Source organism: Ovis canadensis, chromosome 4 (genome assembly GCF_042477335.2).
Source record: "Ovis canadensis isolate MfBH-ARS-UI-01 breed Bighorn chromosome 4, ARS-UI_OviCan_v2, whole genome shotgun sequence".
NCBI classification, from domain to species: Eukaryota; Metazoa; Chordata; class Mammalia; order Artiodactyla; family Bovidae; genus Ovis; species Ovis canadensis.
In genome coordinates, this window is record NC_091248.1 from 72,902,468 (window position 1) to 72,925,966 (window position 23,499).

Genomic DNA, 23,499 nt, shown 5'->3' on the forward strand with positions numbered 1-23,499 from the left:
CAGACATTGTACATTTAAAGGTAACAAATGCTAGATTTTATTGCATTCTCTTTAAAATGCTCAACTTTGTTCCAACCTGCAATAAAATGACTTTTAGTTCAGTTTGATCCTTTTGGGATTTTAACTTTTTTCCTGGCATACACAGAGCTGTCTTTCCTCTGGAATAATCTCTCTTCACTACTATAGCTTGCCTTTTCTGAGTATGCTATCCAGTGGTTTGGGTATTATGAAGCTTAACCACTCTGGCTGGAAGACATGTGATGCATTTCAAATCTTAAATGCTTCTGGAATCATTTGGCCACTTTCAATGCTTTTAATTTCACCCAGCTTCATGGTATTTCACCTCATATTTACACAAATTGGTACTCCATGAATAAACAAGACACCCTAAAAAATCTTGGCTCTCTCTCTTTACAACTTTTTCCTTTCTAAGATTTGATCTTGCAAATTGGAGCTACCTTGGCTTCCTTGGACTCTTCTCTCTACCTCTTCTATTTAGCAAGGCTACCAGATTTCCTTGGGTGTCCCTTCCCCAGGCTGTGACCTGGGAAATGTTCTTCAACAGTAAATACTAGAACTCACTTCATCTGTTCCCTTTCTGTCTGGGATCACAGTGCTTGTCTTCCATTAAAAAAAAATTGTTTTTATAATTTTTCTCCATCTTTCTAATTGCTTACTGCACAAGAACAATTCCTATAAAAATTCATCCTTTACAGCAAACAGTGAACAATCTCACAAACAGCAGTTTTTAGTTTTCTACACTGCAGAGAGAAAGGTACGCTAGATAGAAGGTGGAATGAATTGTGAACATCTTAAACCACATCTATCCATATTATCCTCGTGCTGCAAAAAAGAACACTGGGGCATAATAATTCATGAAGATAACAAGTGGCAGGCTTCCCTGGTGGCCCAGTTGGCAAAGAATCTGCCTGCAATGTAGAAGACCTGGACTTAATCACTGGGTGGGGGAGATCCCCTGGAGAAGGGAATGGTTAGCCACTCCATTATCCTGACCTGGAGAAACCTATCGACAGAGGAGCCTGGAGGGCTACAGTCCATGGAGTCACGGAGTCAGACACAACTGAGTAACTAACACTTTCACTTTCAATTCAGAATTCGAATTAGAAACAGTCTTCTCTGTTCAGTTCAGTTGCTCAGTCATGTCCGACTCTTTGCAACCCCATGGACTGCAACATGCTAGGCCTCCCTGTTCATCATCAATCCCTGGAGCTTGCTCAAATTCATGTCCACTGTGTGGGTGATGCCATCCAACCATCTCATCCTCTGACCTTCCCTTCTCCTCCTGTCTCAATCTTTCCCAGCATCAGGGTCTTTTCAAAGGAGTCAGTTCTTTGCATCAGGTGGCCAAAGGATTGGAGTTTCAGCTTCAATATCAGTCCTTCCAATGAATATTCAGGACTGATTTCCTTTAAGATGGACTGGTTGGATCTCCTTGCAGTCCAAGGGACTCTCAAGAGTCTTCTCCAACACCACAGCTCAAAAGCATCAATTATTCGGTGCTCAGCTTTCTTTATGGTCCAACTCTCACATCCATACATGACTACTGGAAAAACTATAGCTTTGACTAGATGGACCTTTGCCAGCAAAGTAATGTCTTTGCTTTTGAATAGGCTGTCTAGGTTGGTCAAAACTTTTCCTCCAAGGAGCAAGTGTCTTTTAAGTTCACGGCTGCAGTCACCATCTGCAGTGATTTTGGAGCCTAAAAAAATAAAGTCTGTCACCTGTTTCCCCATTTATTTCCCATGAAGTGATGGAACCTGATGCCATGATCTTCACTCTTTGAATGTTGAGTTTTAAGCCAATTTTTCCACTCTCCTCTCTACTTCCTCCTTAATTTTTTTGAGACATTTTGTATATTTGAATGACAATTTTGAGCATGGAGAACATGAATGTATACACCACTTGTTATTACTCTCTGTATCCATGCAAGATAAAATGAGATTTGTGAATATTCTGTAATTAAGAATGATATTCTTTTTAATGATACCATATTTTTAAAAATTCCTCCTAAATTCTAAATATTTATACCCATACATGCCTAACTTTTATTGTTTTCCATCTTGGATGTACTTTTTGTTATATCCAAACCCAGTCTCACAGAGTAAAGGACCTGAAACACGAGATAACTCATTAAAAAGAGAAATCACTCTCACAGATAACCCATATGAAAAAAATGTAAATCCATGGTTCCTTATCATCAAATCAACTTGACATTCAAAAGAATTAAATTTCTCATTAATGCTGTATATAAATCCCCTCTAAATGAAGGTCTCAGCATCTCATTCTCCTTTCATTTAATACTTTTTCTACTTTTTTTTTTTTTTTTTTTGGTAATTCTCCTTGACTGGCAATCATCAAATAGTAGGTGGAGCCTACATTTTTAGTATTAAAATTAACTGGGCATTAGAAGTAAAAATTCCTGTCATTCAATGTCTGGGCTCAGGAACTCTACCCCAAAAAGGTTTTCACATACCTGTTACATAAAGTAGCATTCTGTTACTTGTTATTCTGTCATTATAGCTTTCTCTCTCTCTCACCACCAACAAATATTGCTCAACCTCCAGAATCATGGCTTTATAAATCATGTAAGGCAACACAGGCTCTATTTATAAACAACTTTCAAAGGCCGTATTGTATCCTCAATCCACATGCCCACTCCCACTGAGACTTGTCATGTGTGGATCAAGGTCTTACCACGGAGAATATTCTCACTTTCATCTCCATGTGAGAAACTAGGGGGAAGGCAGAAGGCCTTTACATCAGTAAAGTTCAGGCTCCAATGTAATTGAATGGGGTCCAAAGCCAAACACAAAGGCTGATTTTTGACAGAATTGTTGCCAGGGCTTGGTCACCTCACAGATGTACGTGCATATCAAAGCAACAGGCACAAACTGTTTGAGACTGCTCAGATCACAGCCAACCAAAGGACTCAGTTACTCAGAATGCAGCAGGATCACTGCCTGGAAGCTATCAAACAATAGGTTATTGATCATCCAGAATCGATAACCATGCTCTTGCCTCCCTCTCATGTACCCACTTGCTGTTAAGCTGAGACGCTCCAGGCAAAATATAGTTAAGGAAAAAAAAAAGAGAGAGAGAGAGAGCCAGGAAATTCCTACTCTTAAACCTTCCTCCTGCAAAGGTAACTCTCTACAGTGATTCTTATCTTTCAGGGTCTTAAGTAATTACATGACTTAGAAACTTTATCCTAATTTATCCCTTGTTTGTATCAAGCAGTATGTTATTTTCTTTTCAAGCTATAGGGATCATAATTTCTATAGCCCTGTTGTTTGGAAGATGAAATATATTCTTTATTACTTCAAGCTGCATTTGATACATTATGTTTAGCAAGTATCCAAACAACTCAAGTGGAGGAGATCTCATAATAATGTGGACATTTCTGTGTATTACTCACTCAGGCAAAAAGGTGAAGTGTACAGTGGTTGGAAATTTATGAAAAAGATTCAGCCTCCACCACTTGAGAAAATATTACATCCTATCCACCTATCTTTCAGAGCCAATATTAGAGGTGATGGCCCATTTCAGGTCACAACAACAACAAAACGGTTGCACTGGTTTTAAACAGATTTGCCAAAGATGAGAAGTCAATGTGGTACTGTCCTCATTTTTTCTTTTTATTTCAATAGATTTTTTTTCACTGCTTCTGCTGTTTAATGCAGGCTATGTGCCAACACTGTCTTAGAAAGTCTGTTATGCCAGATGTCACCCTTTTGCCCTTTTGCTCTATCTGCAGATTTTCTTTTAACAACAGCTGAAGCCCAAGTTAGCAAGCATGTATTTTCTACAGTAAAAGAGGTATTATGAAAAACACCTTTTGTATTTTGAATAACACCCTCAAGGAGCACAGCACTTTATTCACACACCACATCTTGAATAAAGGATTATTTGTGGGTCCTTTAGATTTAAAGGGAGAACTTGAAGGTTTTATCACTTTAAGATCAGTGTCATCACCTGTAGTAGAAGCTGATGAGTAAGGTTTAGTACACTGATTGGTTTGTTTTTGCTTTTTAAACTGATCTTTTCTAGAATTAAAATATATCTGTATTATATTTAATATATATTAATATACATATATTAAGGAAAAACATTGCCTTCTCAGTAAGTGCTTTATGCCTATCCTATTTTGCCAGACAGATTGTAGACAGTGAAACTATCTCCTCCCCACTATGATGGAACAGACCTACCCGACAAAGTGCTCATTCAAACAAAGGGTGGGGTAGGGACCACCGCAGAGAAGACTGCCCTGGGTCAATGCCTAATTAAGGCAGGAGGAAGTCCTAGGGAAGTGGTTGGCTACCCTTGGCTCTCCATACTTCTACTTTGTCAGCTTCCAGCTTTGGAAGTTTCTGTCTGGAAGCTAGTCAATAATTTAAGAGCTGATTGTAACAGAAAATGTGCTGACCAAGTCAGAAGACAGGGCATTAGATATTTTGAATTTTAGAAAATTGAAAAAGTGTGAGAGAAAGAGGTTCAGGGCAAATGAATTCCTTTTCACAGGGACACCTTATTCTAAGTATTCCGTTCTGAGTTTCCTATAAATTTGTTTCTACCCATCTCCAAATTTGTCTTACACTATGTCTTATAGGTGCCTAACATATAGTTATCGCAACAGCAAAGTCCTAGATAGTGCTCTTTTAAAACAAACACAGCTCAGAAGTCATGTTATGTTAAATTCAGAAAGTAAGAATAGGTATGGAATGAGCTGGTTTACATTTAAATACAACTGAGCAGTAGCGACTAACTGATACCTCTAACTACAACAAAGCCAGACACTCTCAAGAACTCAAAAAGAAAATTGAAAAGGAACCAGCTGTCTCATTTTGTATGCGAGGAACACAAAACACTGAGAGAATAAGTGGTTTGTTCAAGGTCAGAGTTTCTTCCCTTCTTCGCACTTTTCCTACTCCACCACACTACAGGTCATTCTGGGAGGCAGGTCTGGTCAACTGGTAGTGGTGTCCTCCATCACTCTTCACAGAGATTCTAAGCCCACATCAGGGCTCAGTGCAAAAGGATGCCACAACTGAGAGATCATGTCTGCCATAAGCTCCAAGGAAGCTGCTGGCGCCATAAATGCCCTGTGAATACTGTCTCCAGGCTAGCTGGCAAAACTAGGTCCACTGAATTACCAAGCGTCATCACACAGCTAGGCTGTGAGGTAAGGAGCAGGAATAGGTTGCTGTTTATCCGTCACCAGGATGTCTCCTGGGGAACTCTCTGGAGCTAATTTTATGGTCCTGCATACATTTCAGTTCTGCTTTATAGACCCAGACATAAGAGAACTAAAGAATGAATTCACCTGATTTTTAATCTGAACAGGAACACATTCTTTTCAGTGCAATTCTGAATACACCTATTAAGAATCAAATCTCAGACCAGCTAGAAACTTACATGGGGGCCAAAAGGAAGTTAATTGAATTCAATTGAAGTAATTACTATTACTTGGGCATTTAAAACACTTTTGCCAATCCTTAGCCAATCTTCAGTTTCCAAAATCTGTTACCCATTAGAGAGAAACGCTTCAAAATAATTTGACAAGCATGTTCAAACCTGTACTGATGTGAGCATCTGTGTTTCTTAAACCAGCTGTTTAGAGGAAGCAGCACTGCCTTGAACTTGAACTGTTCCATGCCAGGACACCCACTCTACTCAAAATGAGCAGCTTTATAGTGGAGATGGAGAGCTGATCACCAGAAAGTCTCTGCACATCCTAGACACTTCTGCACAGTCACTGGTTCCCAACCTAGGCTGCATTTTAGAATCACTGAAGGCAGCTTTGAAAACACACAAACCCCTGGCCCTCACCCCAGAGACACTGATTCAGTAGACATGGTCTAAGAAAGCTTTCTTGTGGCACTAATGGTAAAGAACCCACTTGCCAATGCAAGAGACATAAGAGGTACAGGTTTGATCCCTGGGCCATGAAGATTCCCTGGAGAAGGGCATGTCAACCTACTCCAGTACTCATGCTTAGAGAAAATCATGGACAGAGAAGCCTGAAGGGCTACGGTCCATGGGGCTGCAAACAGCTGGACATGACTGAAGTGACTTGGCACAGCACACTAGAAAGCTTTTTGATTACTTTTAGTAGTTCTCCAGATGATTCTTGTACAGCTAGTCTAGGACCTGGTCTTTGGAAAACAGAAGCACAGCTTCTCTGAGCCAGAATGGTGTTTCATCTGCTTTTATCTGTTCATTTCTTTCTTACTTTCTAGTGATTGTACCCATCAGAGAAAGGACTACTCAAAGTGGAAATGAAAGAGAAGTAAGATCACCTGTAAAGGCAACAAACCAACAGAATCATAAAATGTAGAACCTGGGTAGGAACTCTGAAAACCATTTTACCACAGTATACACTCTTACCCCTTTAAGTTATGATTGGCCCACCTCTAGCAAAAACATAACGTTTCTGATTTGGCCAGAGGTTGTGACACTATATTATTATATCCTGGCCCTATTAACACAATGGTGTTACTGTCTGGCCTTCCTGTAGACAAGGCACCCAAGATGTACACCTCTAGAAGGCTGTTCCTCAATGTCATCCATGTATATAGACTACAGTGGGAATATCACTCTGTGGAATTATGTTCACCCGATGGCCCTGCCCTAGGCATTTGAGTTCTTGACTTATGACCTTTTCCAAGCCTCTCATTTTTCAGATCTGCGAATTGAAGTCCAAAAATATAATGGGGCTTACCTAAAATTATATAGCAGGTTGATGACAGGTAAATAACAGATGTGAATTCATAAGGACAGGCATCTAGCTCAATACAGATATCCACTCAGCAGTCCCAGCTCGAGATAAAATAAGGACAGAGTAATGAAATAATTGTCACCCTGCTTATTTAACTTCTATGAAGAGTACATCATGAGAAACGTTGGGCTGGAGGAAGCACAAACTGGAATCAAGATTGCCAGGAGATATATCAATAACTTCAGATATGCAGATGACACCACCCTTGTGGCAGAAAGCAAAGAGGAGCTAAAAAGCCTCTTGATGAAAGTGAAAGAGGAGAGTAAAAAGTTGGCTTAAAGCTCAACATTCAGAAAACGAAGATCATGGCATCTGGTCCCATTACTTCATGGGAAATAGATGGGGAAACAGTGGAAACAGTGACAGACTTTATTTTGGGGGGCTCCAAAATCACTGCAGATTGTGACTGCAGCCATGAAATTAAAAGATGCTTACTCCTTGGAAGGAAAGTTGTGACCAACCTAGATGGCATATTCAAAAGCAGAGACATTACTTTGCCAACAAAGGTCTGTCTAGTAAAGGCTATGGTTTTTCCAGTGGTCACGTATGGATGTGAGAGTTGGACTGTGAAGAAAGCTGAGAGTCGAAGAATTGATGCTTTTGAACTGTGGTGTTGGAGAAGACTCTTGAGAGTCCCTTGGACTGCAAGGAGATCCAACCAGTCCATTCTGAAGGAGATCAGTCCTGGGTGTTCCTTGGAAGGAATGATGCTAAAGCTGAAACTCCAGTACTTTGGCCACCTCATCTGAAGAGCTGACTCATTGGAAAAGACTCTGCTGCTGGGAGGGATTGGGGGCAGGAGGAAAAGGGGACGACAGAGGATGAGATGGCTGGATGGCATCACTGACTCGATGGAAGTGAGTTTGAGTGAACTCTGGGAGTTGGTGATGGACAGGGAGGCCTGGCGTGCTGCAATTCATGGGGTCGCAAAGAGTCGGAGATGACTGAGCAACTGAACTGAACTGAACTGAATGAGATAAAAGAGACAACCCATTAGAAGTCAGACAAAATACTGTGTCACCAGATTCCTGCCACCGAAGTCCGTATTTCCCATACTCCCAGTCAATCTGAGGGATCAAAAGCAATGAATTCAATTACACTACAGCACATATTTCCATTTCAAGAGATTTAGGTACCTGACAGGGGAAGGAAGCTAGGCAACGTTGTTAAGAGAAAAAAAAGGGTAATAACTTGCTTTATAAGATTCAAAAGATACATGATTATTGCTCTTAGGTTCTCTATTCCTGGTCATCCTAGAGGTGAAAATGTCTATATTAGGAAATAAGAAAAATCGTGGAAGGGTCTCAATAATAATAATAGGATTAACTGATCAATTAAAGAGTACTGTCAAGATGTCTTCAGAGAGGTTGGGCAAGGAAACAGAGTAGGCTCACTGTGTTCCACACTGAAGTAGGGGCTGGTGGGCAGCAATTCTTCATGGATATCTGGTGTTATGAGAAGAGGCACTGACTGCCCTCATTCCAAATGATCTTTAGGACATTTACAGAGAGAACGAACTTGAAGACTCTGATAGCATCTCCCTCCAGAGCAAAGGACACACTTCTTTACTACCCTATGTAATCAAGATAATATTGTCCTTTGGGCCAAAAGACAGGCTCAGAGGAAGGCAGACTTACTGCCCATTGTGCAAGATTCAGGTATCCTATACTAGTTCAGGATTCCTCACTTGTAATGCAGTCCCTGTGTGTGGAGTAGTCTCGGTCTCTCCGTGTGACCCAGGGGAACCAATGCAAACGTGATATACATTCCACTTGCTGCCGTTGTAATAAGGTCCTCTGTTTCTCTGTCAGAAGTCTCAGGTCTCCTGGTAGTATCGATGAAACTATAACAAGAAAACATGCTAGCTTGCAAGGAGGTAAAACATCAGAAACATCACAGTTCTTCACATGGCGAAACACCACAAGGTCAGTACAAAAACTAGATTTTCTTTTACGACAGTATGAATATGAAAAGACAAGTCACCTCTTGTTATTCATACAAACACTAATAAAGTTAGTATAAACAGCGAGCTTCTGTTTCCTAGTGCTATGTCACACAAATATCAGACTATTGCAGGAGCCTTACTAGAAGCAAGCAAGGAAAAATAACCAATTCCTGGGGTGGAACCCAAAGACGCCAGTTGCAAATGCAAAGTATAATATCCTAAAGATGTATCAGGCTGAAGCAGCAAGCAGGTAAATAGTGTTTGGTAGTGTTAAGAGGGCTGTGCGTACGTGCTCAGTCTCTCCTTTGTGTCAGACTCTTGGCAACCCCATAGACTGTAGGCCACGAGGCTCCTCTGTCCATGGGATTTTTCTGGCAAGAATACTAAAGTGGGTTGCCATTTCCTCCTCCAGAGGATCTTCCCAACCCAGGAATTGAACCCATGTCTCTTGCATTGGCAGGTGAGTTCTTTACCACTGAACCACCTGGGAAACCCTCTAGTGGGCTGGAGAAATCCAAATTATCAGAATGGTAGAGGGGCAGCTGCTTCCTGGCAAAGCAATGGACATTATCATTGAGTAAGACAGAGGGCTGGGTGCAAGAAACATAATCCACTCTCAGCCATAAAGTGACTAGGAAGAGGAAGAGTGGCTGGAAATAACTAGACTATATTAGTAGAACAAATCCAAATTAGGACTTCAACCCATGAGAGAGTCTGCAAAACTAAGCAGGCTTACTGGGCAGAAATAGAACAGGATTTTAAAAAGGATTTCAAGTGTAGGACTGGGCTAAAGAGAAACAAGGGAAATATTGAGAGACTTGGAAGCTGCACAGACCTCAGGGCTATGTTTGGCCCATCAGATACTAGCTTCAGACTAAGGCTTAAGATACCTTTTTGCTCCATCCTGAACTGCCGTGACAGTCAGGTGGGCCTGGTCCTGCTGCTGGAGCTTTCTATAGATTCTGTATGATGATAAAGGCAGAGGGGAAAAAAAAAAAAAAAACAAGAGAAAATGCCTCTAGTTAGTAAGAATTACGTCTAGTTTGTAAAATATAGCAGACTAAATATGGTTATATTTTTTAAAATAGAAAACTGAATCATATGACAGTCCATTCAATCAATGAACCATGCCATTTTTGTTACAGAACCAACCGCTCTGACGTCAAAATGGAAAGATATGTACAAGGTTTAGATTTGATCTGTATGGGGCATATGGCCTTTAAAGACTGATACAGAGATTTTTTTTAAAATTGTCCCAACAGAAATTCATTTCTTAGACTCAGAGCCCACTGGCCCATTAATCCTATGGGGAAGGGCTGGGACAATCATCATGGCATACACTTGCCATCCTGTTGCAAAATCCTTCCTCTTGGTGACCTAGCTATCACTCAGCCAATGAATTCTACCTCTAAAACAATGGCTCAGATGTGGGAACTAGACAGTGATTTTTATTGGGGAAATTGCTCTTAGTCTCCTGCCCATGTGTTTCTCTGCCATTATGTATATTCAGCAGTAACCCTGTGGGCTATCCACCTATTTCGCCCCTGAGAACACCTTGTGCATTGAGCATTTTTATAATTATCTGCAGGTTAAGTCTGCTTGGCTGCCCTTTATGATATCTGGAGGTTAAGTGCCACCACCTGGCCCCTATTACTTCAGGGCCCTCTTATCCCATTTCACCAGACAGCCACCTCTGTAGCGCTGTCTCTATCAGCCCTGCTCTCCAGGGGAAAGCCACTGCTGAGTTTCTTGCTGAAGCTGGTCCTTTTCTCATTATCACATTCCTGATGACCTAGGTAAAGTTTTCAGCAGGTATCTGGCCTCACATCTTATAGCCACTCCAGCATATCCCCCTTTGTAAACATTTTATGTCCCTGCTCTGCTCTCTACCATGGAAATTCAGGCTTATTTCTCTCAGCACAGGCAAGCACTTACTCCAGGTTCTAGGAGGCCTCCCCAAAGTGAATCTGTACCAGCCTCTGAGGTCTTTGTCAGAGTATTACATCTTGCCTGCCAATAAAGTTTGCTTACGTCAACAAGATCTCTCCCATCTAGCCTTATACTCATCTGGTGGTTCCCTTGGTCTAGGACCCTCAATATTTAGGCCCATGGGTGTTCTATCAGCTTCTGGGACAGGCTGGCATCTTTGGGGTAGAGCTCCATTCCTCCCTTATCAGGTCCAGCATGTCTCCAGCTGGGTTAAGCTGAAAATTGGCCCCAGTTATTGATTCGGTAGCCAGAAGTGGAAGCAGAAGGAGATCCTGGGGTGGCAGGGGTGGGGTGTCTTTCCCTGAGGAAAGTGAGTTTGGCTTCTAGTTTCCTGCCAGCTAGTATATATAGGCCCCCTTGTAAATTTTGCCAAAGCCATCTTCTACATAGTTTTTAGTTGTTAGCTGTCCTCAGCTTTACATTAACCCTTTGTAGACAATCAAAATAACAATACCAACCAATTCCAGTTTTTTCCCCACACACTTTCAAAGCCTGCATCATTGCATCTTCAACTCACCTCCACCAAAACATTCTCTCACATCACCACCAGGGAAGACTTTACCAACTGGTCCACTGTCTGGTGCCAGGGACTATCCCACCTGTCACCCCGTCTCACCACCTGCTTTCTCAGAACAATCTGGGCCTGCTGTGCCAGTAAAGTCCTCCCTGAAGCAGACACTGAGAATGAGTTAGGAATGCAAAAAGTATAAGATTTTGAAAGGAAAGGCGAGGAAGAGCAAGACTGGGCAAGAAAAGCCATCCAACCACAGTGTCATTCCATAGTGTAGTGGAGATCCATAGTCTGCATTTTGCATTGGAGGTGCCAATTCCTGGTAGAAGAGGCTAGACCCTTCACCCCAATCTTGCTCAGCCATTAGCTGGGACCCCTCCCCAAAATGATGTGAGTTCAAAAGTGAAGTAGGTGTGAAGCAAGCCAACAGCTAACCGTGTCCCTCCAGCAGGGCAACTGAAAAGCGGAGGCAGAGGGACCATATCTCTGTGTTTGGCCACGCTGTCTTCAGTTTTCACGCACAAACGCTAATGGCACGCAAGCTTTCGTGACTCTTAGTAGTTAGTCCCCACTTGCTTGTACCTTGAGGTTCTTAGAGTTGTGACCACCAGTATTGCTATAAATGTTGAACGTGGCTTTTGCTTCTGCTTTCTAGTCTATTTTTTTATGGAGCAAATTAGGAAGATCCCAAACTCAGGCTGCCATTGATTCATCTTCCCAGAATTAGGTGGAGGTTTTATTTTTTAATTTACACTTTCAAAGTAAAATGCAGAACCTTCAGTGAAAAACTTGATATCTGCTTTAGCATTTATGCTGAATCAAGCAGTTGAAGGAATGTCATCAGGAAAGAAGACATTTAAAACAGAAGATTAGATTGCAAGTTATTATACAACTTTTTTTTTTCTAACCAAGAAAGTGATGTGCCTGAAACTGATTCAAAGAATAATGAAATGACCTTGTACCTTCCTTCTACCTGTCACATTTCACAGCTAATAATATAAAGTCTGAAAGACACAAATTACATAGAAATGGGGGACTACAGTGAAGGATAAATACAGTGGTCAAATAAAAAGGACAACCTGAATTTGCACGAATGTTCACTTTTGAAAGTGGAAGAAAGTTTATGCTTGTTATTTCACACAAATGGATTCACCTAACCATAATTAAAGGCTCTGGCCAATTAAAGATGTAATAAAACCACAGACAGCCAGCTGTAAAATGAAAAGAAGAACAGCCCTCATGAGGAGTCATAAGGTTACGTATGGCTCTGTTTTAGATCTTGGACTCTGAGAAAATAATGAATCTCAGGACTTTGATGGTTTTGCCCAAGTTCCTTTTGGAGTATTTTCTTCCTTTCAGGACTCTCTTTCCCTCATGTATCTGGCAGGTGCCATCAGATGTGTACCATGTGTGATTCCCATATGAAATGTAGCCTCTGAGGACCTGAGTTGCCTTTCTTCTTCCAGGCCCATCCATTCAATCAAGTCTTTCAATTTAGGTAAGAGTCAGGATGGCTCAATGGGAGGTGAAGGAAGTTCAGCAACACCACACACACCCAGAGTCCCTCTTAAGGGGGCTTCCGAGATGGTGCAGTGGTAAAGAATCCACCTGCCAACACAGGTTCAATCCCTGGGTTGGGAAGATCCTCTGGAGGAGGAAATGGCAACCCGCTCCAGTATTCTTCCCTGGAGAATCTCATAGACAAAGGAAGCTGGCAGGCTACAGTCCAGATGGTCACAAAGAGTTGGACACAACTTATTGACTCAACAACAACAAAAGTACTTAATAGAGAAGCATTGGGCAAGTGACTTAATTGGCCTAAGGCTTCTGAGCCTGTTTCCTCTTCTATTAAAATGAAGATTACACACATTAACTTTTAGATGGATTAAAATAATGAGTTCAGTTCAGTCACTCAGTTGTGTCCAACTCTTTGTGACCCCATGAATGCAGGGAGGCAGGCCAGGCCTCCCTGTCCATCACCAACTCCCGGAGTCCACCCAAACCCATGTCCATTTACGTCAATGATGCCATCCAAACATCTTATCCTCTGTCGTCCCCTTCTCCGCCTGCCCTCAATCCCTGCCAGCATCAGGGTCTTTTCCAATGAGTCAGCTCTTTGCATGAAGTGGCCAAAGTATTGGAGTTTCAGTTTCAACATCAGTCCTGCCAATGAACACCCAGGACTGGTCTCCTTTAGGATGCACTGATTGGATCTACTTGTAGTTCAAGGGATTCTCAACAGTCTTCTCCAACACCACAATTCAAAAGCATTAACTCTTCAGTGCTCAGCTTTCTTTATAGTCCAACTCTCACATCCATACATGACCACTGGAAAAACCATAGCCTTTACTAGACAGACCTTTGTTGGCAAAGTAATGTCTCTGCTTTTTAATATGCTGTCTATGTTGGTCATAACTTTTCTTCCAAGGAGTAAGCGTCTTTTAATTTCATGGCTGCAATCACCATCTGCAGTGATTTTGGAGCCCAGAAAAATAAAGTCAGCCACTTTGTCCACTATTTCCCCATCTATTTCCCATGAAGTGATGGGACCAGATGCCATGATCTTCGTTTTCTGCATGTTGAGCTTTAAGCCAACTTTTCCACCTTCTTTCACTTTCATCAAGAGGTTCTTTAGTTCTTCTTCACTTTCTGCCATAAGGGTGGTGTCATTTGCATATCGGAGGTTATTGATATTTCTCATGGCAATATTGATTCCAGCTTGTGCTTCCTCCAGCCCAGCGTTTTGTTAAGTATTTAATCACCTGACATTTCATATATGTTTAATAAACGCTTAGTATTGTTATAAATCATTGCATCTCCTATTAGTTTTTAAAAAATATTATAAACAGTACCTCAAATTATTTCTATGTAAATGTCAGTAAAGACATTCTACATATATTTCTACCAAAAAGGGCAAAGGCTTTTTAACTGTCATGTAGACACAGACTTGTATGGGAAACAGTCAAGGAGGAATAGAACCAGTAGACTGGTGACTGAATGTTGAAAACCACTTTACACTGGGCATGAGGAGGTAACAGAAACAACATAAAACTATTTTTCAAAAGGCCTTTTGCCCTACTTAAAATATTTGAAGACCAGACTCAGTATCTGTATAATTGGAGGAAAAAATGGCAATACAAAAGCATGTTGGTATCTCCTTGGTTTTCATTCCTCCGAAGTACTAACAATATTTTCTAAATGTAACTGATAAATATTAGATAATCAAGAACGAAAATGTTTGCCTTTAAATTTCCCAGCAAAATATTCAATCCCATCTGTCATCCCATTAAAATTGTGGCTTTTCTTTTCAGCTTTATTTGTTATTGTTGTTAAGATGTAACTGAAACTCATGATTATGTTAGAAATTCACATCTATAATCATGAGTACACAACTCAAAAATATTTATTTAGGCCATTGAAACATTTCTTTGTCCACTGCTGCTACTTTTGCGAGTGTGTGATACTGTAAAAAAAAAAAAGAAAAAAGAAAAGAAAGCATTACGACAGTATTTATCTTGCGAAGAATAAATGTCAAAGTCATATCTGCAAGAATAGTGAAATTTTTATTGAAAGCCAGCTGCTAAATGCAAATTAACACCTATAAAGAAATGTCTGACAACTTCTATAAATATTAGTAAGTATGAACCTAGAAGTCGATGGATGTTCATAGATGTTCATATAAGAAATAATATATATTGTAGGTATGATATGGTAGTAAACATAAATCTCTTCTGAGAATGAGATAAGCTGGATTTTATTTTTAAAATAATTTATCTTTTAAACATTTTTTTCAGTTTATATTGACAAGTAGATATTGATTTCCCACCAAATACTATGTAATAATTAGGAATAGCTAACAATGAACCACCACCACCAACGAAATCGAGTGTGGCACTTTCACAGCATCATCTTTCAGGATTTGAAACAGCTCAACTGGAATGCCATCACCTCCACTAGCTTTCTTCATAGTGATGCTTTCTAAGGCCCACTTGACTTCACATTCCAGGATGTCTGGCTCTAGGTGAGTAATCACACTGTCATCATGATTATCTGGGTTATGAAGATCTTTTTTGTATAGTTCTCCTGTGTATTCTTGCCATCTCTTCTTAATATTTTCTGCTTCTATTAGGTCCATACCATTTCTGTCCTTTATCAAGCTCATCTTTGTATGAAATGTTCCCTTGGTATCTCTAATTTTCTTGAAGAGATCGCTAGTCTTTCCCATTCTGTTGTTTCCCTCTGTTTCTTTACATTGATCACAACATTCAGAAAATTAAGATCATGGCATCTGGTCCCATCACTTCATGGGAAATAGATGGGGAAATAGTGTCAGACTTTATTTTGGGGGGCTCCAAAATCACTGCAGATGGTGACTGCAGCCTTGAAATTAAAAGACGCTTACTCCTTGGAAGGAAAGTTATGACCAACCTAGATAGCATATTCAAAAGCAGAGATATTACTTTGCGAACAAAGGTCCATCTAGTCAAGGCTATGGCTTTTCCAATGGTCATGTATGGATGTGAGAGTTGGACTGTGAAGAAAGCTGAGTGCTGAAGAGTTGATACTTTTGAACTTGGTGTTGGAGAAGACTCTTGAGAGTCCCTTGGACTGCGAGGAAGTCCAACCAGTCCATCCTAAAGGAGATCAGTCCTGGGTGTTCATTTTAAGGACTAATGCTAAAGCTGAAACTCCAGTACTTTGGCCACCTCATGAGAAGAGTTTTTTTTTTTTTTTAATTTTAGTTTTTTATTTTTTAAATTTTAAAATCTTTAATTCTTACATGCATTCCCAAACATGAACCCCCCTCCCACCTCCCTCCCCATAACATCTTTCTGGGTCATCCCCATGCACCAGCCCCAAGCATGCTGCATCCTGCGTCAGACATAGACTGGCGATTCAATTCACATGATAGTATACATGTTAGAATGTCATTCTCCCAAATCATCCCACCCTCTCCCTCTCCCTCTGAGTCCAAAAGTCCGTTATACACATCTGTGTCTCTTTCCCTGTCTTGCATACAGGGTCGTCATTGCCATCTTCCTAAATTCCATATATATGTGTTAGTATACTGTATTGGTGTTTTTCTTTCTGGCTTACTTCACTCTGTATAATCGGCTCCAGTTTCATTCATCTCATCAGAACTGATTCAAATGAATTCTTTTTAACTGCTGAGTAATACTCCATTGTGTATATGTACCACAGCTTTCTTATCCATTCATCTGCTGATGGACATCTAGGTTGTTTCCATGTCCTGGCTATTATAAACAGTGCTGCGATGAACATTGGGGTACATGTGTCTCTTTCAATTCTGGTTTCCTCGGTGTGTATGCCCAGCAGTGGGATTGCTGGGTCATAAGGTAGTTCTATTTGCAATTTTTTAAGGAATCTCCACACTGTTCTCCATAGTGGCTGTACTAGTTTGCATTCCCACCAACAGTGTAGGAGGGTTCCCTTTTCTCCACACCCCCTCCAGCATTTATTGCTTGCAGATTTTTGGATCGCAGCCATTCTGACTGGTGTGAAGTGGTACCTCATTGTGGTTTTGATTTGCATTTCTCTAATAATGAGTGATGTTGAGCATCTTTTCATGTGTTTGTTAGCCATCCGTATGTCTTCTTTGGAGAAATGTCTATTTAGTTCTTTGGCCCATTTTTTGATTGGGTCGTTTATTTTTCTGGAATTGAGCTGCATAAGTTGCTTGTATATTTTTGAGATTAGTTGTTTGTCAGTTGCTTCATTTGCTATTATTTTCTCCCATTCAGAAGGCTGTCTTTTCACCTTGCTTATATTTTCCTTTGTTGTGCAGAAGCTTTTAATTTTAATTAGATCCCATTTGTTTATTTTTGCTTTTATTTCCAGAATTCTGGGAGGTGGATCATAGAGGATCCTGCTGTGATTTATGTCTGAGAGTGTTTTGCCTATGTTCTCCTCTAGGAGTTTTATAGTTTCTGATCTTACATTTAGATCTTTAATCCATTTTGAGTTTATTTTTGTGTACGGTGTTAGAAAGTGATCTAGTTTCATTCTTTTACAAGTGGTTGACCAGTTTTCCCAGCACCACTTGTTAAAGAGATTGTCTTTACTCCATTGTATATTCTTGCCTCCTTTGTCAAAGATAAGGTGTCCATATGTGTGTGGATTTATCTCTGGGCTTTCTATTTTGTTCCATTGATCTATATGTCTGTCTTTGTGCCAGTACCATACTGTCTTGATGACTGTGGCTTTGTAATAGAGCCTGAAGTTAGGCAAGTTGATTCCTCCAGTTCCATTCTTCTTTCTCAAGATTGCTTTGGCTATTCGAGGTTTTTTGTATTTCCATACAAATCTTGAAATTATTTGTTCTAGTTCTGCGAAAAATGTGGCTGGTAGCTTGATAGGGATTGCATTGAATTTGTAAATTGCTTTGGGTAGTATACTCATTTTCACTATATTGATTCTTCCGATCCATGAACATGGTATATTTCTCCATCTATTAGTATCCTCTTTGATTTCTTTCATCAGTGTTTTATAGTTTTCTATATATAGGTCTTTAGTTTCTTTAGGTAGATATATTCCTAAGTATTTTATTCTTTTCGTTGCAGTGGTGAATGGAATTGTTTCCTTAATTTCTTTTTCTACTTTCTCATTATTCGTGTATAGGAATGCAAGGGATTTCTGTGTGTTGATTTTATATCCTGCAACTTTACTATATTCATTGATGAGCTCTAGTAATTTTCTGGTGGAGTCTTTAGGGTTTTCCATGTAGAGGATCATGTCATCTGCAAACAGTGAGAGTTTTACTTCTTCTTTTCCAATTTGGATTCATTTTATTTCTTTTTCTGCTCTGATTGCTGTGGCCAAAACTTCCAGAACTATGTTGAATAGTAGTGGTGAAAGTGGACACCCTTGTCTTGTTCCTGACTTTAGGGGAAATGCTTTCAATTTTTCACCATTGAGGATAATGTTTGCTGTGGGTTTGTCATAGATAGCTTTTATTATGTTGAGGTATGTTCCTTCTATTCCTGCTTTCTGGAGGGTTTTTATCATAAATGGATGTTGAATTTTGTCAAAGGCCTTCTCTGCATCTATTGAGATAATCATATGGTTTTTATTTTTCAATTTGTTAATGTGGTGAATTACATTGATTGATTTGCGGATATTGAAGAATCCTTGCATCCCTGGGATAAAGCCCACTTGGTCATGGTGTATGATCTTTTTAATGTGTTGTTGGATTCTGATTGCTAGAATTTTGTTGAGGATTTTTGCATCTATGTTCATCAGAGATATTGGCCTGTAGTTTTCTTTTTTTGTGACATCTTTGTCAGGTTTTGGTATTAGGGTGATGTTGGCCTCATAGAATGAGTTTGGAAGTTTACCTTCCTCTGCAATTTTCTGGAAGAGTTTGAGGAGGATAGGTGTTAGCTCTTCTCGATATTTTTGGTAGAATTCAGCTGTGAAGCCATCTGGACCTGGGCTTTTGTTTGCTGGAAGATTTCTGATTACAGTATCAATTTCCGTGCTTGTGATGGGTCTGTTAAGATTTTCTATTTCTTCCTGGTTCAGTTTTGGAAAATTGTACTTTTCTAAGAATTTGTCCATTTCTTCCACGTTGTCCATTTTATTGGCATACAACTGCTGATAGTAGTCTCTTATGATCCTTTGTATTTCTGTGTTGTCTGTTGTGATCTCTCCATTTTCATTTCTAATTTTATTGATTTGATTTTTCTCTCTTTGCTTCTTGATGAGTCTGGCTAATGGTTTGTCAATTTTATTTATCCTTTCAAAGAACCAGCTTTTGGCTTTGTTGATTTTTGCTATGGTCTCTTTTGTTTCTTTTGCATTTGTTTCTGCCCTAATTTTTAAGATTTCTTTCCTTCTACTAACTCTGGGGTTCTCCAACTCTTCCTTTTCTAGTTGCTTTAGTTGTAGAGTTAGGTTATTTATTTGACTTTTTTCTTATTTCTTGAGGTATGCCTGTATTGCTATGAACTTTCCTCTTAGCACTGCTTTTATAGTGTCCCACAGGTTTTGGGTTGTTGTGTTTTCATTTTCATTAGTTTCTATGCATATTTTGATTTCTTTTTTGATTTCTTCTGTGATTTGTTGGTTATTCAGAAGTGTGTTGTTCAACCTCCATATGTTGGAATTTTTAATAGTTTTTCTCCTGTAATTGAGATCTAATCTTAATGCATTATGGTCAGAAAAGATGCTTGGAATGATTTCGATTTTCTTGAATTTATCAAGTTTAGATTTATGGCCCAGGATGTGATCTATCCTGGAGAAGGTTCCATGAGCACTTGAAGAAGAGTTGACTCATTGGAAAAGACCCTGATGCTGGGAGGGATTGAGGGCCGGAGGAGAAGGGACAACAGAGGATGAGATGGCTGGATGGCATCACCGACTTGATGGACATGAATTTGAATGAACTCCGAGGGTTGGTGGTGGACAGGGAGGCCTGGTGTGCTGAGATTCATGGGGTCGCAAAGAGTCAGAAATGACTGAGCAACTGAACTGAACTAAACGATGAAATGGATAACTTTAGGAGGAGATAAGCTCACTGACAGTAAAAGGTTTATAAGAAAGCTAGATATTCATCTGTCAAGGGGGCTTCAAGGGAATCCATACATTAGATCAGAACAAAGATATAAAAGATTTCCTGCCCCAAGTGATTGGTAGGGACTCCCCGTATCTCTTTATGGAGGATATTTCTGAAGCTACAGGTTTGTTAGGGAAGAATGCCATGTTCTTTTAGCAAATTCTGTGCAAGACAAAGGAGTGAGACATTTATTCCTCATTTATCCACCAGCTTTACTTTTACAGTGTGCTCAGTCATGCCCAACTCTCTCTGTGACTCCACGGACTATAGCACAGCATGCTCTCCTGTCCCAGGCAAGAATACTGGAGCAGGTTGCCATTTCCTCCACCAAGGGATCTTCCCAACCCAGGGATCTAACCCATGTCTCTTGTGTCTCCTGTATTGGCAGGCGGATTCTTTACCACTGCACCACCTGAAAAGCTTTTGCTTTTACTACCATATTATATAGACAAATATTGTTAGTTACCTCAGTCTAGTAGTGAAAGTGAAAGTGAAGTTGTGTCTGACTCTTTGCGACCCCATGGACTGTAGCCCACCAGGCTCCTCCATCCATGGGATTCTCCAGGCAAGAATAATGGAGTGGGTTGCCATTTCCTTCTCCAGGGGATCTTCCTGACCCAGGGATTGAACCCAGGTCCCCCGCATTGCGGGCAGATGCTTTAACCCATGAGCCACCAGGGAATCAGTCTAGCAGTAGATCTAGGTAATAAACATACAAGTACCATCAATAAACTATATTACAGCACTGACTATGTATTCTAAGCACATTATCTGATCTTCTCAATAGCTCTGTGAAATATGGGCTGTTACTATCCTTCTTCTGCCTATAAAGAAAACCGAGAAATAGAGATGTTAAATAATTCACCAAGTGAACATTAAATAGTAGAGTTAGGCTGTGAATTTCTTTCCATCTGAATCAAGGCCCTGCTCATTCACTCCCTAAGAAGACATGTTAGATCCTGCCAGGCTCAGCAAACAGGAAACTGAGCCCACCAACAAATGTCCTGCTTTGTTATTGAAAACCAATGGCCAAGAACTCAGGGAACAAACCCAACACTCAGTATTGAGCCCATGTGCTCTGTTTTCCCAGTCTTGGTCTGTGATTGAGGCCAAGGTCCCTGTAACCAGACCCCTGTACTTAGACCCTTCTCTATTCTAATGGACAGTACCTGTTCTAATAGAATCAGTACCTAGATCCCTGTCCTGTCCATATCCCTGAGTCCCTGGGTAAGTTGTCTAATATCCTATGTCCTTATCCTGGACCCACCTTCTCTCTGCTAGGTCCCTCCTCGGTCTAACCTCTTAGCCCAACTCACTCTTTGTGGACACTACAGCTTTGTCTGTGTCCTTGCGGTTTGCACCACCCCAGAGGGTAGATGAGATCAGAGCTTCCCTCCATCCCCAGACTGCCTGGCCCGCCACAGATAACTAAGCTACTGGGGCTTTGATCCAGAATGGGATGAGACAACCTCTGAAGGTACTTCCACCCCTAAGATTCTACCCTCTGAACCTGAATATTCATAAGGTAGGAGAGTACGCTTTTAAAGAAGAAAAAAGTTTATCTTGTAGTCCTAGGTTATACTGAGTTAATATGAGGATATTGAAAGGATAGAATGTGTAGACAGTTAAAGGAGCACCAAGAATTTCATAGGGAGAACTTCTCTTCTTGCCCTGAAGCCTGGGAAGGGTCAAGCACTGAAATAAGCCAGCTCCAGGTCAGTCTTGACAGCCTGGAACAAGAAGGTAGCCTCTTTGTATTAGCTGAATAACACCTGAATTCTCTTGCCAGGAAGCACAACTTTTATAGACAGACCCAAACAAAACTGAGATGTAAATGGTGACCATCAATATAGCAAATCCCTTCTACTCTCTGCCCCTTGCCCTACTTCTCCTCCAATTTAGTGCAGTGTTGTGGAAATATTTCTTAGGCTAGGAGTTAGACTTGGGTAGAAATCTAAGCTCTGCCACTTACCAATAATGAGCAAGTTATTTAAATTCCCTGAACCTTAACTTCTCAGTTTGCAGAATGGATAAGCTGTTTATCCCTGTATAATTCCAATAAATATTTTCATGATTCCCTCTTTCTTATTCCTTGCTTCAGCCTGGTCTGTAAGGACCAGCAAGCTTCCTACTGTTTCTCAGTAGGAAACTTCCTACAAGTTTCTCAGTGTTTTCTGCTCAAATCTCTACCCCCACCTGTCACTTTGTTTATCATATGGATCTGCAGACTCCAGTTATCTCTTCTTCCTCCTTACTTATCACTTATAAGAATACTGGTTACTTAATCCTAGTATGTGATCTTCACATAATAGAAAAAAAAATAGAGTTTTACTGGCTTGCCAAACACCCTCCATACCTTGAGAGTTTAAAGTCTAGAAAGCTGATGCCATGGTCTGTGTAACCCTGTCTAGAGAATGTCAGATGCCCTCAGTCTAGGGATCTACTATTTTTAGATTATGCCTAACTTAGATCTTTCCATAAAATTATGACCCACTGGACTTCCCTGGTGGCTCAGATGGTAAAGTGTCTGCCTACAATGTGGAAGACCCAGGTTCAATTCCTGAGTCAGGAAGATATCCTGGAGAAGGAAATGGCAACCCCACTCTAGTATTCTTGCTTGGAAAATCCCATGAACAGTGGAGCCCGGTAGGCTACAGTCCATGGGGTCGCAAAGAGTCAGACACGACTGAGCGACTTCACTTTCAACTTTTCTCATTTCATGATATGTTAAAAACCTGCTGTTAAGTCCTGTAAATTTTCTCATTGTTTCTGCTTTCTTACTGCTCTATCATTGGTATCTCTTTATTGAAATCTACTATTCACACCGCTATTAGATAAATCTTTCTTAATCTCAGCATCAATAACAACATCAATTGAACATTTAATGATGATCTACTTTGTACAATGAGCAACATCATTATCTTATCAGATTCTCATAACTCTTGGAAGTAGGCACTAAAAATCATCATTTTTATTGTGGAGAGGAGATAAAAGTTTCAGTGAATTTAATCCTGCACAAGGAAATGAACCACAAAAAGAGCAGACTATGTGTTTACATCAAGGTTTATCAGAGGCCCACACCGAGGTGCTGAATCATATAGTTGCCAAAAGCCATTAAGGGCTCCTCTGCCTGCTTTCTTTACCTGGCACTGTATTCCCTCATCAGTGAATCCCCAGTATACCTTCCCAGCTTTCCTTCTCACTGTTCCCTTCCAAACAGCCTACAATTCAACCAGAATCTATGCTGAGCATTCCCAACCCTTTCAATTCATTGCAACCTATAAGCTTTGTTTAGATTCTCTCCAGTATAACTCTCCATTTCAGCTTCTACCCATTTTCAAGACCAACTTCAAAGGCCCCTTCTCTTCATGAAACCCTGCTTTGTTTTGCAGGTTAAGTGGAATCTCTCCATCCTCTAACTCTGTGCAATATTATACTTACAACCCTTGAGAAATGTCTCATTTTGTGCTTTGTATTATTGTCCTTCTGCTCTGCTCTTATTAAACTAGAATGTAAAATCCTTGAGGACATGGACTGATCCTGACCTATCTGGTTGCTACGCTTGTATCAGAACCCCTAGTATTGTATACTAGACAATCAATGAAGAGTCAGTTCAACTGAACTAGATCTTTGGGGTCTAAGGATTCTGAAGCAAATGGGCAATGGGCCTCACCCCTGATTTT